General features: G+C 36.2%; 1 protein-coding gene and 1 pseudogene across 4 annotated transcripts in view; one reads left to right on the top strand and one right to left on the bottom strand.

Annotated features, from left to right (window-relative positions):
• The window catches only part of MYO9A (myosin IXA), a 271,712-nt gene that overhangs the window by 19,995 nt on the left and 233,592 nt on the right, over nucleotides 1–18,125 (top strand). The gene's annotated exons all lie outside the window — the stretch shown is intronic.
• Nucleotides 5,956–7,645, bottom strand: LOC308567411 (elongation factor 1-alpha 1 pseudogene; annotated as a pseudogene). Its single transcript has one exon. The product of its transcript is annotated as an elongation factor 1-alpha 1 pseudogene (transcript).

The raw sequence follows: 18,125 nt of genomic DNA, 5'->3' as shown, positions 1-18,125 counted from the left end.
AATTAGTATTGCACATTCATTTCTATGTTCCCAGTACAATCAGTCTTAAGGATTTCTGCTGCTTGGGCCATAAGGAGAAGATCTCAGTTACAGAGGATAAGAAAGGCATAAAATACTCAAAAGCTATTTGGCTGGTAAAACTAACATCATATATAGATACTTGAGAACTAAAAAATGTTGAAAAGAAATGGAGAATTTTGTTGATTGTATAAAAGACAGTAAAATTCAGTAAATTTGCCATGTTAATTATATGAATCAAAGATGAAAGTAGGCCTTTATTGTGCACCTATTTTGTAGCAATCATTGTTTTTTAAATATACAGTACCATATTTAGTTTCATAGCAACAGTAATTTAGGATTTATGGTGATTTCTTATAATAAATAGGCAAACATTTAGGGAAGATAGTTTATTATTTACCCAAGATTACACAGCTAGTAAGTGCTAAAAGTAGGATCTGAACCCCTTTGTGACTATAAAGCCCATGCTTTCCCCATAAAATTGTATTGCAAAAAAGAAAAAAAAGGTCTTTACATGATTAATGGAGATTATATAAAAGTTTATGGTTAACATTTCTATACTTATATGAGAATCCCTCAGGCTTTTCATTTGGAGGTTAGTCTTATTTTCGACAATTTAAGTATTTATTTGGTTTTTAAGGTCATATGGATTAGATGCAGCAATGAAATGGGTGTTTGTAGGTTGTTATGCTGATAATATGAAAAGCTTTTCTGTAAACCAAAAATTTGCCAATCTGATGATATTGAGGATAGAGGCAAACAGCTTTGCTCATCTATATCAGTAGTTTCTATGAATGTCACTATCATATAAAAATTGACATTTATTGCAATTTTTCAAATTCTTAAGAAAAGCATAAATTATATTTAGTGTACCCTGCTTAAAAAGATACAAAGTTTTTGAGATATGTTGTAGAAATAATTTCATACAGAGTATTTGAAAATAACTTCTAATACTTAAAGAGCTGAAATTCTAGCTCATTGGAAAACTTGGATTTCTAGAATGACTTCTAAAAGTTTAGCTGAAATTTTACTAATAAGTAATTGTGTGCTAATAAGTAATTTGTGACTGGCTGTCTGATTCTATGTAGTAAAATAATGATTACCATGCTGTAAAATAATGAATAATTTGTACTTATATTTTACATAAAACTAGTAACTTTTCATGAATACTCAGTCTTTATAAGTTACTAATTTAGCATTGTTATCTCACAGCTTAACAAAACAGAGGTAAGATTTTTTATAATCCCACTTGAAGCCATTGGCATATTATAGTTTTTGGCACATAGTGAATAATGACGCCTTTTTAAAAGGACCAAAACCCAAGAAAACTTTTTTTTTTTTAATTGTCACCTGAGAAGTGAGGATATTTTTTCCATTGATTTTTTTTTTTTTTTTTTTTAAGAAAGAGTGGGAGGGGAAAGGGAGGAGGAGAAAGAGAGAGAAACATCCATGTGACAGAGACAGGTTGGTTGCCTCCAGGACGCGGCCGGGGATTGGACCTATAACGTGCCCTTGATCTGGAAACCTGTGACCGTCTGGTGCGCAGGCCGACGCTCTAACCACTGAGAACGCTGGCCAGGGCAACCCAAGAAAACTTTTAAGATTGAACTTTTCTGTAAGTGGTTGAAGGAATAAAAATGATTCATTTGCTGTGTTTTGACTCTTTAGGCAATAAGGCAATATTTGATGAACATTTTGAAGCGTAACAGCTGTTTTCATTCTAATGAGAACAGAATTTTAGGCTTTATTCTTGTGTAAGTTGGTAAGGGATACTCTATTCTCTGATCATACCTTCAGAAGGCAATTGCTTTGCAAAAATGCACAGGAGACTGGATGACTGGAAAAATGAGCACAGATTTATCAGTGTAAGTAGAGAAATCAACTCTTAGCACATGTTTTACTGGTGGTAAACAAAGCTGGACTCTCTTGATAGTATTTGAAGAGCAGTGTTTTTCACTTTAATAATCTATGTAGAGTTAACATTTGAATTTTCTGAACTGAAGGAACAGCTGCAACAGTCAGAAAAAAAAATACAGCCTTCTGGTGTGATCAACAAGCTAAATAATTGACAGAAACCAGCATGTTAATAGTTTGTTCACTAACCAGAAGTGCTCTCATTGGTTGGTGATGCTTCTGAATGCCTAAATGTCAACACTGCCAAGGCTGTGAAGTATACATGAGGCAGCTGGTAAGGGAGTGAGTGAGGGGGGAAAAAAGATGTCAAAGTGGCAAGTGGTAAACATGCCAGATTATAAATTTGATAGTGTTGGAAAATAGATCTCTGATAATGGTGGTAAGTACTAAGAGTAGAGGACAGAGATGATGCCAGTTGAGGGGATGGAAGAGAAAGGAACTTGGGTATAATATTTGAAGCTCTGTTGGAAAAAGAAACCCATTTATATATGACACTAGGCACAGAGGAGGTTTTATTTCTTAGACAATGTATTTATTTCTTAGAGTTTGTGTCCTGTGGAGTTCATTATAATACAGTGTCAATTAAGGTGTATTAATAATTGTATATGGAAGATTGCTGTATACCTGTATTAGTTTGTTAGGGCTGTCATAACAAAATACCACAGAATGAGTGACTTAAATGACAGAAATTTATTTTTTCACAGTTGTGGAGGCTGAAAGTTCAAGATCAAGGTATTGGCAGGTTTGAATTCTCCTAGGGCTTTTCCTTGGCTTGTGTTCTCATATGGCTTTTCTCTGTGCACTTGCATCCCTGGTATCACTTCCTCTTTTTACAAGGACACCAGACCTATTGGATTAGGATCCCACCCTTGTGACCTTATTTAAGCATAATTACTTCTTTAATGGTCCTGTCTTCAACTACGTTGGGGGTTAGGGCTTCAACATGTGAGTTTGGGGGAACACAGTTTAGTCCATAACGGCATTAGTGTAAGCCCAAACAGATGAACAGAATTGAAGCTAAATTTTGTCTCGAGAAAGGCATAGTGGAAAAGAATATAAGAAAGAAAAGAAAACCATGGGATAGTTTTGGTAGTTTATCCATGTCATAATAGTAATCTCAGATAAATTCTTTGCATATTCTGAAATAATGGATGCTGTTGAATCAGGGTGTCAGAATCTACACTAGGTTTCTTGTGGGTTTTTTGTGGGGGAAGGAAGGGAGTCTGGGAGTCACCTAAGTAATGAAAGAAGAGGGTGCAATGGTAATACCATAGTCATTATAGGATCAGTTATTGATAAACTAGGAATCAGCAAATAGTACTTGTTTCTTGTCTGGTTATTCACAACTGAGTGATTTAAAATTCCTTATAGGTGTGGAAATATTTACAGATAAAGATATATGTCCAATGTTAATTTATGCGAAGGATGTTTATTCTTAAAGGTTTAGAAAACATTTTGAGATACTAGTGTAGATTCTTCCAACAAAGATGAGGACATCCAGATTAGGTTTATACAACCCCTGCTCCTCCTTCTTGTTCCCTTCACAGAGGTGCTGTGTTTCTACACTATTAAACTTTCCTAGTGCTGCTCTTTTCAGTTTGGTACATATCTTTAAATAGTTATCTATGCATTTACTCATATATACATACATATGTAGTTGTAGAACATACATTATCCTGTTTTAAAAACACATAAACATATCTTTTGTTCTGTATTCATTTTCAAATAAAAATCTATATAGTTAAATGCCTAAGTCTTGGAGTGTACAATGACTTTATAAAAATGTTAACATTTATTTTTAATTAATAGACTTTATTTTTAAGTAGTGTTAGATTTATAGAAAAATTAAACAGAAAATAGAGTTCCCATATACCTCTTAACCTCATCCCTGCAGTTTTCTCTATTATTGACATCTTGCATTAGTGTGGTATATTTGTTACAAATGATGAACCAATATTGATACATTATTATTAATTAGGGTTCACTCTTTGTGTTCCCACATCTTGTGGGACTTGACAAATATGTGAAGAAGACACGTCTTCACCATTATAGTGTCATACTGAATAGTTTCACTTTCTTAAGATCTCCTGTGCTTCACTTATTCATCCTTCCCTTCCTCCTCTGAACCCCTGGCAAAACTGATCCTTTTTACTGGCTTCATATTTTTGCCTTTTCCAAAATGTCATATAGTTGGGATTCTTTCATTTAGTAATGTACATTTAAGGTACCTCCATGTATTTTTGTGGCTTGATAGCTCATTTTACTTTTCTACTGACTAATGGAGTACATTGTATGGATACTGTAGTTTGTTTACCCATTCACCTTTTTTTAAAAAAAAGATTTGTTTATTGATTTTTAGAAAGGGAGGATGGAAGAGGGGGAGAGAGAAACATCGATATGAGAGAGACGCATAGATTGGTTGCCTCCTGCACGTGCCCTGACCGGGGCCAGGGATCGAGCCTGCAGCTGAGGTATGTGCCCTTGGCCATAATCGAACCTGGGACCCTTCAGTCTGCAGGCCGACACTCTAACCACTGAACCAAACTGGCTAGGGCCCCATTCACCTTTTGAAGAATATCTTGGTGCCCTGGCTGGGTGGTTCAGTTGGTTGTAGCATTGTCCTGTACACTAAAAGGTTGTGGGTTCGATTCTAGGTCAGGGTATATACCCAGATTTTGGGTTTGATCTTCCCATTGGGGCCCGTTCAGGAGGCAACTGATTGATGTTTGTCACAACCATGTTTCTTCCCGCCATGCCCCTTCTCTCTCTAAAAATCAATAAAAACATATCCTCCAGTGAGGATTAAAAAGAAATAATTATAATAAAGAAGTGGTTAAATTTTTAAAATATAAAATAAGCCCAGCCGGTGTGGCTAAGTGGTTGAGCAGTCAACTTATGATCCAGGAGATCAAGTTCGATTCCTGGTCAGGGCACATGTCCTGGGTTGTGGGCTTGATCCCCAGCCGGGGGAATGCAGGAGGCAGCCAATCAGTGACTCTCTCATCATTGATGTTTCCATCTCTCTCTCCCTCTCCCTTTGTCTCTCTCTCAGATCAATAAAAATATATTAAAAAAAATATATATATATATATTTAAAATAAAAAAGAACATCTTGGTTGCTTCCAGTTATTGGCAATTAGGAATAAGGCTGCTTTGAACATTGAGGTACAGATTTTTGTGTCGACCTAAGCTTCAACTCATTTGGGTAAATATCAAGCAGTGAGATTGCTGGACTATGTTTTGTTTTGTAAGAAATTGCCAAATTGTCTTCCATAGTGGTTGAACTATTTTGGATTCCCACCAGATTTCCTGTTGCTCTAGATCCTCACTAGCACTTGATGTTGACATTGTTTTGGATTTTTGTCATTCTAATAGGTGTATAGTACCATCTCACTGTTGTTTTAATTTTCAGTTCTCTAATGGTGTGGTATTGAGCACCTTTTTTTAAAAATTTTTTTTAATTTTTAATTTTTTAATTTTTTTTTTCAACTTCCAGCATAATTTATTTTTCCTGGAATCTGGATACAATTAGCTGTAGGCAAGACAGTACTCAATACTATTTAAGCCTCACTTTAGGTTCTTAAGCTACCTCAAGTATTTGTAAATGTGAATTCACATCCCAGTAACACCGGAAAACTAAAATTTGACATACCAACAAATTTACTCAATATTGATGTAACTACAAAATTTTATATGGTAACATGTGGACTTTAATATAACAGAATTTGGCCTCTATAAACTAGTTTACACATAACAAAGTTACTGATTATCTGTCCTAACCTATTTAGTGTTACACCAACAGATCCCCTCCCATAGCTTTTACTATGTAAACAGGATTCCTTCCCTTAAGTGAAAAACAAAAAACCCCCCAACCCCCAAAGTTCCCACCCAGAAAAAAGTTAACAGAATAATCCAATGCTAAAGTATCAGCAGATATAACACCAGAGATAGGTCATGGGCAACTCTGAGGTCTTCTAAGTAGTATAACAGAAAGTTACAGTGTTGACCAAAAGAACACACAGGTTTCTCATTAAACTTTGTTTTAATGGGTCTCAAAATTCTGTGACAGATTTTTGGTCAAGTTGTTTCCATTAAAAAGTACTGATTTTAAAAACTAATAACTTAAAAACTGCCACACACACAAAAAAACCAAATGGCCCACAAAACATTCTCCTTTCCTTCTGAAGGTTTTACGATGCATTGTAATCATTAACCAGTCTTTTACTATTAAACTTAAATGGCCAATTGAGACAGAGTTCTGAGACCGTTCTTCCACCACTGATTAAGACTGGGGTGGCAGGTATTGGGGATAATATTCATTTAGCCTTCTGAGCTTTCTGGGCGGACTTGGTGACTTTGCCAGCTCCAGCTGCCTTCTTGTCCACTGCTTTGATGACACCAACAGCAACTGTCTCATGTCACGAACAGCAAAACGGCCCAGAGGAGGGTAGTCAGAGAAGCTCTCAACACACATGGGCTTGCCAGGCACCATATCAACGATGGCAGCATCACCAGATTTCAAAAACTTAGGGCCATCTTCCAGCTTTTTCCCAGAACGATGATCAATCTTCTCCTTCAGCTCAGCAAATTTGCAAGCAATGTGAGCTGTGTGATAATCCAGCACAGGTGCATATCCAGCACTGATCTGGCCTGGATGGTTCAGGATAATCACCTGAGCTGTGAAGCCAGCTGCTTCCATTGGTGGGTCATTTTTGCTGTCACCAGCCACATTGCCACGACGAACATCTTTGACAGACACATTCTTGACATTGAAGCCCACATTGTCCCCAGGAAGAGCTTCACTCAAAGCTTCATGGTGCATTTCAACAGACTTTACTTCAGTTGTAACATTGACTGGAGCAAAGGTGACCACCATGCCGGGCTTGAGAACACCAGTCTCCACTCGGCCCACAGGGACAGTACCAGTACCACCAATTTTGTAGACCTAGAGGGGTGCACGCAGGGGCTTGTCAGTTGGACGAGTTGGTGCTAAGATGCAATCCAGAGCTTCAAGCAGTGTGGTTCCACTGGCATTGCCATCTTTACGGGTGACTTTCCATCCCTTGAACCAAGGCATATTAGCACTTGGCTCAAGCATGTTGTCACCATTCCAACCAGAAATTGGCACAAATGCTACTGTGTCAGGGTTGTAGCCAATTTTCTTAATGTAGGTGCTGACTTCTTTAACAATTTCCTCGTATCTCTTCTGGCTGTAGGGTGGCTCAGTGGAATCCATTTTGTTAACACCAACAATCAGTTGTTTCACACCCAGTGTGTAAGCCAGAAGGGCATGTTCACGGGTCTGCCCATTCTCAGAGATACCTGCTTCAAATTTACCAACACCAGCAGCAACAATCAGGACAGCACAGTCAGCCTGAGATGTGCCTGTAATCATGTTTTTGATGAAGTCTCTGTGTCCCGGGGCATCAATGATGGTCACATAATACTTGCTGGTCTCAAATTTCCACAGGGAGATATCAATGGTGATACCACGCTCACGTTCAGCTTTCAGTTTATCCAAGACCCAGGCATACTTGAAGGAGCCCTTCCCCATCTCAGCTGCCTCCTTCTCAAATTTTTCGATGGTTCTTTTGTCAATCCCACCACATTTGTAGATTAGATGGCCAGTAGTGGTAGACTTGCCGGAATCTACGTGTCCAATGATGACAATGTTGGTATGAATCTTTTCTTTTCCCATTTTGGGTTTGTTAGTGGTGGTTTTCAAGACACCTGTGTTCTGGCGGCAAACCCATTGCGAAAAAAACTTGAGCACCTTTTCATATGCTTATTTGTCATCTGTATATCTTCTTTGGTGAGGTGTCCAGTTCTTTTTCCCCCCATTTTGCCTATTTTAATTGGGTTGTTTCTTACTGTTAAGTTTTAAGATTTCTTGTTATATTTTTAATAGCAATCCTTTATCAAATATATGTTTTGTAAAGATTTTTCTCTCAGTCTATGGCTTATCTTTTCATTTTATTATCAGTGTATTTTGCAGAGCAGTATTTGATTTTAATGAAGCTCAAATTTTTTTTATGGCTTTTACTTTTGGTGTTATATTTAAAAATTCTTTACCAAACCCAAGGTTATTGAGATTTCCCTCTATGCTATCTTCTAGGGATTTTATAGTTTTTGTTTTACATTTAGGTCTGTGATCCATTTTGAGTTAATTTCTGTGAAAGGTGTAAGGTGTGTGTGTGTGTGTGTGTGTGTGTGTATTATTTTTCTTATGTAGATGTTCATTTGTCCCAGTACCATTTGTTGAAAAGATGATCCTTTCTCCATTGAAATTGCCTTTGCTCCTTTGTCACAGATCTGTTGACTATATTTGTGTGCATCTAGCTCTGGGCTTTTTTTCCTGTTCCATTGATCTGTTTGTCTATTCTTTTGGCAATACCAACTGTCCTGATTACTGTAGCTTTTTAAGTCCTGTAGTTTGGCTCTCCAACCTTGTTTTCCGTCTTCAATTTATGTTGTGTATTCTGGGTCTTTTGCCTTTCCAAGTAAACTTTATAATCAGCATGTTAGTATCTGCAAAATAAGCTGCTGGGTGGGATTTAAATTGGGCCTGGCTGGGCATAGCTCAGTGGTCAAGCATCGACCTAGGATCCAGGAGCTCTTGGTTTGATTCCCTATCAGGGCACATGCCTGGGTTGTGGGCTCCATCCCCAGTCGGGGGTATGCAGGAGGCAGCTGATCAATGACGACTCTCTCATCATTAATGTTTTTATCTCTCTCTCTTCCTCTCCCTTCCTCTCTCTGAAATCAGTAAAGATACATTTAAAATAAATAAATAAATAAATTGGGAGTGTGTTGAATCTATAGATCAACTTGGGGAAAGTTTGCATCTTAAAAATACTGAGTCTTCCTATTCTTGAACATGGTTTAATCTCTATATTTAATGTTTTTCGGCAGAGTTTTGTAGTTTTCATTTTAGAGGCCTTTCACATCTTTTGCTAACTTTATTGCTAAGTGTTTGTTGTTATTTGATCCTATTGTAAATGGTATTATTTTATAATTTTAATTTTTTCAATTATGTCATGTTAGTAGTTAGAATTTACTTGGTTTGTGTATATTGACCTTGTATTATTTGAACTTGGTAACTTAAATGTTATGTTTTAGTAGTTTGCCTTTTCCTTTGGATCCTCTTTGTGTAAGGTCATATTTCTGAGAATAAGATAGTATTCTTCCTCCCAATTTTTATGCCTTCAGTTCCTTTTCTTGCTTCATGGCACTGGCTGTTACCTCCTGTACAGTATTGAGTAGAAGTGGTGAGTGGATGTACCCTTCTTGTTTCCAGTATTTTCTGGTACTCTACATTTCCCCCCCTGCAGATCCAGACTTCCATTTGACATTATCTTTCAATGTAAAGAAATTTCTTTAGTGTTTGTTGTTTATTATGTCTGCTAGTGATGAGTTCTCTTAGTGTGTGTTTGCCTGAAAATATTTTTTTTAAATGTTTTTATTGATTTTTTTTTAGAGAGAGAAGGGAGAGGGATAAAGAAATAGAAACATTGATGAGAGAGAAACATCATCCATCAACTGCCTCTTGCATACTCTCTACTGGGGATTGAGCCTGCAACCCAGGCATGTGCCCTGACCTGGAATTAAACCAGTGACTTCTTGGTTCATGGGTTGACACTCTATCACTGAGCTACACCAGACAGGCTGAAAGTATTTTTATTTTAACTTTCATGTTAAAGAATATTTTTTGTAAGGTTTATAATTCTAGGTTGGCAGTGTTTTTTCTTTCAGCAATTAAAATACATTATTGACTGTATTTTTTCTAGCTTCTGTTGTTTTTGATGAAAGTCAGCTATCATTCTTGTTACCATGAATGTAATATGTCCATTTTCTTTGGATCCTTTTAAGATTTTTCTATTTAGTTTTAATTTTAAACATTTTTACTATGGTTGTACGTAGGTGCAGTTTTTTTATTTGTACTTATTTTGTTAATAATTTCCTGTGTTGTTTTTTTTTCGATCTGTGAGTTTATATTTACATCAAATTTGGAAAAATTCTGCTATTATCTCTTCAAATATTCTGTTCCATTCTCTTTTTCATCTCTTTCTAGACTGTTGGATATTGCCTCACACAGGTCTCTGACTCTTATGCTGAACTTTTTTGTTTGTTTAATTCTTTTTTCCTCTATGCTTTAGTTTGGATAATTTCTATTGATCCCTTGAATTCATTGATCTTTTCTGTATCTTGTGTGTTAAGTTTATTCAGTGAACTTTTTCAATTCAGAGACTATAATTTTTAGTTTGAGAATTTCCATTACGCTTTTTTTGAGAGTTTCTATTTCTTGGACAAAATGTATTAATTTTCTCAAAATTTTATTTTTAAGATTTATTATAAGTTCTTCACTAATTTCCACATCTGGGTCATGTGTTGGGTTTGTTTTGACTTTTCTCTTGCCTGTGGGTCACATTTTCACGATTCTTTGAATACCTTATACTTTTTATTGTATGTGAATATTACATACAAAAAGAACAGTGAGAATTAAATTTATAACTACTTTCTCCTAGAAAAAGGAATGCTAACTCCTTAGACATACCAAAAGGGTTAGGGGCTAATGTCTTCATTATGATATGGAATTGAATCATAACTGGGCTGGGTTACAGCTATATTTAATTTTGGTTTCCTATGTTTTGAGGATGGCTTCAGTCTCCATCCTACAATAGAGTTTGGGATTTACGTACAGCTAGATCATACAGATTTCTTTATAGCTGTGCACTTGGCTTTCTACTATGCAGAAGACCCTACTCTGCCTCTCTAGTCTATCCCTAGATTTATGCTCACTGCTGCATAATCTATGAGGGCTGCATATGGAAGAATTTTAGGTTGTATTGATCAGTTCTACTTCTGAGGGTCCTCTGGATTTTAGTACAACATATTGGTTGATAGGATTGTTTGCCCCTTTGTTCACTATGGCCTTAGAGTTGAAGTGGTCACTCTACCTAGAGAGAGTTTCTCCTTCTGTAGATTTAAGTTTATTTAGACTTGTGTTCTCAGCCCTCTAAAGGAGCTGAAAATTGATTGTGTAGTTTGTCCAGCTTTTTTTTGTTTTGATGTGGGAGTGACTCTCTTGTGATCTTCTATATTCTAACTGGAAGGTGAACCCTCAGTGTGACATTATTTTATTAGTTGAGTTAAAAATCAGTTAAAAATTGTATTAGTTTCTTTATTTGTATAGATTCACAAGGTGGTGTTTTATGAATTCCTTGATAGCATTAACAAATTTGCTGGCCTGCCCAAGTGATTTAAGCTTTGCTTTCCTTCTCATTTCTAGTGAAGGTGATATAAATTATATGGAGCATGATAAATTTTTTTATTATAGCACAGGAATACCTAGTCAAATCTGATTTTCCATTAGTTTATTTTTTTCTGGATTTCAACTTTTATGAGTAAAAGGCAGGAGCTGTAAGGGTAAGCTTTTGTTAATGTCTGTTTTTCTGTTTCAAGGGCTGAGTTGAGCAGTTGGAAAAGAGACCATGTGACCTGCAAAGCCTACTGTATTTACTGTCTGGCCCTTTACTGAAAAAGGTGTCAGACCCCTGCACTAGATGATGATTAAATGCCAGCATTGAAAGTTAGATAACTTGTCCTAGATCATACAGCCACTTTTGCTTTAACTATCTTTTTTTCATAACTTTGTGGTGAGTCTTTTAATTTTATCAGACTGTGGTACCAAACTTATATATTACTTGTCATTGTTGTCACTTCCTTTTGGTTGCTTTCTGTTAGTAGACACCTTAATCCCATCTGTAAAAGTTATCCAAATACTTGCCCTAGCCAGTTTTGCTCAGTGGTTAGAGCGTTGGCCCATGGACCAAAGGGTCTTGGGTTCGATTCTGGCCAAGGGTACATACCTTGGTTGTAGGCTCGATCCCCAGCTCTGGTCTGGGTGTGTGTGGGAGGCAATCAGTTGACATCTTTCTCTCTCACTCTCACTCCTCTCTCTCTCTCTCCCCCTCTTCCACCCTCTCTGAAAAGCAGTGGAAAAAATATCCTTGGGTGAGGATTTAAAAAAAGGTTATCCAAATACTTGATTATTGTATATCAGTGCTAGTTGTTTTTTTTAACACTCCAGGGGGCTTTTGCTATAAAATCATTGCCAAGGTAAACCATTGCTAAACAGCTAATCCCAGCTATAGTTTATGTATTTGTTTCAAAGTGTGGTGCTTCCTAATCTAAATTTCTTCTCTTAGATCATATGAGACTTCATTGATATTTTATTTTATTTTATTTTTTATTTATTTATTTTTTTAATCCTCACCTGAGGATGATTTTAGAGAGAGAGAAAGGGAGGGGGGAAAGAGAGAGAAACACCAGTGTGAGGGAGAAACATCGATTGGTTGCCTCTTGTATGCACCCTGACCTAGGGATTGAACCTGAAATTGGAGTATGTGCCCTGACCAGGAATCCAGCTTTTGACCTTTTGGTGTACAGGATGACTTTCCAACCAACTGAGCCACACCAGCCAGGGATGTCATTGATATTTTAATTTAGATTCCCTTGAGATGTGAACAAAAGTGATAAGTTGGCTCTGTGAATAATTTTACTAGGGCAGGGAGTATGCCTGGATCTAATGGCTGTTGCCAGATGCATTTCTTGGTTATGATTTTTTGATGTTTCATTGGCCCTGATAATTGCATTGGTAGTTGCTTGAGATAGATACATTTTGATTCATCCTAGTTACAGGAAATGCTTAAATGATCTTTAAGTATCTGAAGCAATTGTTGCAAGTCGTTGATTTTGGTATAGGTCTTATGATCTTTAGAGGTAAATACTTGGATTATTATATATTCCATAAGTAATAGAACATCACACTTGATGGGTAGTAGTAGTGCCTTAGTTTAACTTCTGGGAACAAATGGTTTGCTATATCTGTACAATATATCTGTCCTAAATATTCATATTACAGGATGATATTATAAAAATAGATTACTAACCATGAATGATTTTTAGTAGGAAAGATGTCTGCTTATAGGTAGGTAATGGAAACTCAATAATAATAATTATTATTATACTGATAAAACTTGCCAACATCTAATGGGCTGCTTACTGTGTGCCAGCTACTGTTTTAAATTCTTTTCATATGTTAACTTATTTATCTCACACTAATCCCATGATGAAAATTGAGGTACTTGCCTAGAGTCAGCCAGCTACAATCATAAATCAAGCACAGATGATTTCCATGGTTAAAAATCTATAGGTCATTTCTCTATCCTTATCTGCCTTTATTTGCTGCTACTTGAAATACTTATCTTTTGTGACCCTTCATTTGTCTGGTGGTTTTCCTTTGCTTAGATATGTCATCTAAGCAGGCTGTTTGTCCTCTTCTTCAGTCTTTTCATTTGAAAGTGGTGATAGTAGTGCTTACCTACCAAAGTTGTTCTAAGATTTAATGAGTTAAATGAGTAGTTTTGCACATAAGTATTCCAAGGGTTAACCATTATTTCTATTACTGCTACTACTGCTACCACTACTGTTATTACTAAGTGCTTTTGAGTCATTAGCTGCTCTATTTTTGACTCCCATTTCTTTCTCTCCTAGACCATTAAACATTGGCAACCCACAGGGCTTGGTTATAATTCTTTTTCTCTATCTGCAGTCTCTTTGTATGTGAGTTCATCTAGTCTAGTTGCTTAAAATGCCAACCATAGGTAGATGATTACCAGATGTGGATTATCTTTAGCCCTTTCCTCATTTGTTTTTCAGCTTGTATATATTAATTGTTTACGTGATATTTCCATTTGCATATTCTATAGGAATTTTAGACTTAATATGACTAAAGGCATAAGAAGTCATATTTCCTCCTCAATAAACAACACCTACAAATTAACATAGACAAACCTGTTCGTAATCCTCTTTTTCATGTTAGTAAATAGAACCACTGTTTACCCAGTTGCTTTCAGTCAAATAAACCTACCTGTTATGTTTGTTCCCACATCTAATTCAAGTTGGCTCTGTGGAATAAAATTACTAGAGTGTTTCAGTGAGTTCAGAATACACACCCAGCCTGTCCACTTTCAGTCTCCACTGCTACTGCTCTGTCAAGCAACCATTGTCTTTGCCTGGATTATTACAGCAACCTCCTAATTAGCCTTCCTGCTTCTACTCCTCCCTCTCTCCCTCTAATCCATTCTCTTTCAAGCAGGTGGAGTATCTTTAAAAATATAAATTAGGTTATACTATTTCCTGAATATCAAAACAAAATACCCAGAGGCTTTCTGTTACATTTAGAATAAAATCCCAGATTACAAGGCACTATACAGTACAACCCTTTCCTACCTCTAACCTCATCTTTTACCATATTTCTCTTTGAATACTTTGCTTCAGATGCACCAACCTCCTTTCTCTTCTCAATCATGCTGTTTGTTTCTGATTTTAACATTTTGCACTACGTATTCTTCTTAGCTTGAAGTATTTCATCCATGTATTAGCAGTTTGCTCCTTTGTGTCCTATAGTCTTCTCACCACCTCCCAGAGGCCTCACTGAGTGTTACAATAACTAAAATAAGCATACCTCAGCCCTCTATTATAATGATAGACAAGCTACTGCCCACAGGCCAAATCCAGCAGGTGACCTGTTTTTGTACTGTCTGAGAGCTAAAAATGGTTTTTATTTTTTTTAAACATATAATAGAGTGAAACAAAACAAAAAGACCTGAATATATGACTGAGGTTTTATGTGACCCACAAAGCCTAAAATATTTACTGTCTGGCCCCTTTACAGAAAGAGAATTTATGTATATCCAAAATTACTTTGTTCATTTGTTTCCTTGGTATTTTTTTGTTCTCAGAATGCTTAATTGTTGAAGAGTTTTGGAATGTTGTTTAAGATCTCTGCAGCGAAGGGACTGAGCAACAACAGCTAATGAAAGGAACATTAGAATCATTGTTCAAAGAGAGGAAAAGCAGGACAGATAAAAATATAGTAGGGACAAAGACTAGAGAGTCTGTGGGACTTTTCCTAAAGTAGACAAGAAGAGATGGTCTGTTAAAAGGATCAGCTGCTCATATGACTCTGAACGCCCCTCAGAATCATTCATGTGGAGGATTCAAATCTGAGTTACCTGTGAAACTATTCAGGTGATCAAGAGTATGCACATCTGAAAAGCCACTAAGTCCTGAAACATCGTGTTATGGAAGCATGTGTTTCCTAGGCAGAGTAGTAGAGTGAAAGATATTCCTAGGCCATGTTTCTAAATAAGTGCTGAATTCTTGTTTTACAAGCTTAAGAATATGGAAAGTGATGCTGAGTCTCACAGCATTTTGATGTGCACTTTATAGCCATTGAGTATCTTGTCTACAAGACATTCAAAATATGAAGACATTTATGGAGCTTATAAATAGATCGACCCATAGATGAACTCCCCTAGTCTCTTACTCTTATTGAAAATCAAAGGAAGAGGTGCTCAAATGAAGGGTATCTTGAATAAAACTGAAAGAGTAAAAATTTATGAATATGTAAATTAAGAAAAAAGTTTCTTTCTTGTTTGTTTTGCTTTGCTTCCATATTTACTGCTGGGTATAATATATGTCTCTACTGTCTACTTCATTAGCCTGATAAATAGTTCACCATGTTATATAAATTGCTTATGACTCTCTTTTATATTATTGATTCTGTTGATAGTGGGGATTGTGAGGTACAACCTTTTGTAATAAGAGTTTCAAATATTTGCTCAGCAAACATTTTTTTGAGTTTCTGCTAGGTATAAAGATTGTGTAGCAGATATAAAGTCAAAGAAATTGCCCTCAACAAGCCTGTACACTAGTAGGGGAGACCACCAAATGTGCCCCAAGTAATTAGATATGCAATTTTGGAGTTCAGGGGCAAGGCAAAGCTCAAACATTACTATTGCAAAGAAGCCTTTCTTAGGGCCCCAATGTATACCTTCTAGTCTCCTCTTATTACTTACCAGTTCCTATGCTAGAGAAAACCTAATGCTGAGGTGTAGCGGGGTCAGACTTGATCTTTGTTCTCTCAAAGTTTGTAATTTCATAAATATGACATTTACCTTATCAAATCTAATATAAGGCAGTTTATGAAGGCTAAGTAGATGATAGCTAAGAACCCTAGTTCTAGGGCTAGACCACTGAGGTCCTGTGCCATTTACTGGCCTGTAACAGACAAATGGCAACCTCCAAGTGTTTCGATTTCTTGATTTTTAAAATGGGCATGGCCCAGCTGGGCATGGCTCAGCGGTTGAGCATCGACCTGGGATCCAGGCGATCAGGGTTCGATTCCCGGTCAGGGCACATGCCCGGTTGTGGGCTTGATCGATGACTCTCTCATCATTGATGTTTCTGTCTCTCTCTCTCCCTCTCCTTTCCTCTCTCTAAATTCAATAAAGATATATTTAAAAAAATAAAAATAAAATAAAATGGGGATCATAGTAGTCCACATTTAATTAGATTGTTATGAGGATCAAATTATCTAAGCACATAGTAAATGCTATATGAGTGTTTGTTGCTATTATTTTTAATTATTATCACCTTTCTCTTTGTGCTAAGTGTACTATATTGGTTAAGAAATTGGGACCTGGTTCCTAACCCCAGATCGTCCACATACTTAGTTACATATCTTGGGATCATCACATAACTTCTCTGGAATTGGTTTCTTCATCTGTAAATGAGGATAATAGCACACATTTCTTATTAAATGAGGTAATATAAAGCACACAGCACAGTGTCTAACTATATATGCTCAATAAAGAAGAGCTATTTTCCTTAAAGCTATTAATGAAAGAAAATATTACAGAATTTTAGAAAGTGAAGTACAGCTGAGATTCCTGAACTCATAGGAGTCACTAAATGCATGTTCACTTAATACATTCATTTAGAGTATGGGAACTGAGGGAGAGAGCTCTTTGAAGTACAGTTTCCCTTCCATGAGTACCTTGGAAGGGCGATTTGATAGTCTCGTAGGCAAATATAATTGAGATAGCAAAAGGAACTTCAGAATAAATGACCTAGAAAAAATAGAATTTTTGTATTTTCATTAAGAATTCTAAAGAATTGTAGAAGTCTTAGCTTTTCTGTCAAACAATATTGTGTTGTAATTATGAGTAAATTTTAGGGGGATTCTAGAGTAGAAAATTTGCTGAGTAAAACAATGTAAATTTTTTAAATAGTCTATTAGAATGAATAAACATTTTGAAGCTTCTGAATTGTATTAATTAAATGGATAAAAGTGCAGAAGTTTCATGAGCATTCCATCCATATTATGTTGTTATAGTAAGAAAAAATTCTCATTTTAAAAACAATGGGAATATGCCTTGCCGGTGTGGCTCAGTTGGTTGGAGTGTTATCCCGTACACCAAAAGGTGGTGGGTTCGATTCCCAGTCAGGGCACATGCCCAGGTTGCGGATTTGATCCCTGGTAGGGGTGTGTGCAGGAGTCAACCGATCAATGTTTCTCATATAGATATTTCTCTCTATTTCTCTCTCCCCTTCCTCTCTCTAAAATTAAAAAGTCCTATTAACATAGGACATTCTAAATCAGTGAATAAATAAAAGCAATGGAAATATATCTTGGAATAATATTTAAACTTAGATATTCAATTTTGTACTTACTCCAGGTATTTAGTGGTTATAGTAAAGTGTAATTTTGAGACATCCTGTTTTTAAAATTAAAAAATAATTTTTCTGATTACAGCTTACATTCAGTATTATTCTGTATTAGTTTCAGATGTATAGCATAGTGGTTAGAAAATCATGTACTTTACATAGTGGTCCCCCGGATATTTCAAGTACCCACCTGGCATCATACTTATTACTATGATACTATCAACTATATTCCCCATGCTATAATCTACATCTCTGTGTCTATTCTGTAACTACCAATTTGTACCTTTTAATTCTTTCACCCCTTTTACCCAGTCTCCCACGATCCTCCCCTCTGAGACATACTTAACTTACATAGTAATAATTGCAGTATTAGATTGATAATCAACATTTATTACATGAATACCATTTTAACTTCAAATAACAGATCTCATTAGTTATGCTAAAGTTTTTCCTTTTTGTATTGAGGTGTACAGTAAATGCACAAGTCTTCATTGTTCACAGTTAAAAAATTATACGTATATACCTGCTTATCCACCTTCCAGGTCAAGATATAAAATGTTTATGAAACTCAGGAAGACTCCCTTTTGTGCCCTGTCTCTATACCCCACCTCCCCTAA

The sequence above is a fragment of the Miniopterus schreibersii genome, assembly GCF_964146895.1.
Source record: "Miniopterus schreibersii genome assembly, chromosome: 1".
Taxonomy (NCBI): domain Eukaryota; kingdom Metazoa; phylum Chordata; class Mammalia; order Chiroptera; family Miniopteridae; genus Miniopterus; species Miniopterus schreibersii.
Note: the sequence above shows the minus strand (reverse complement) of the source record. Positions and strands in the feature narration are given on the sequence as shown.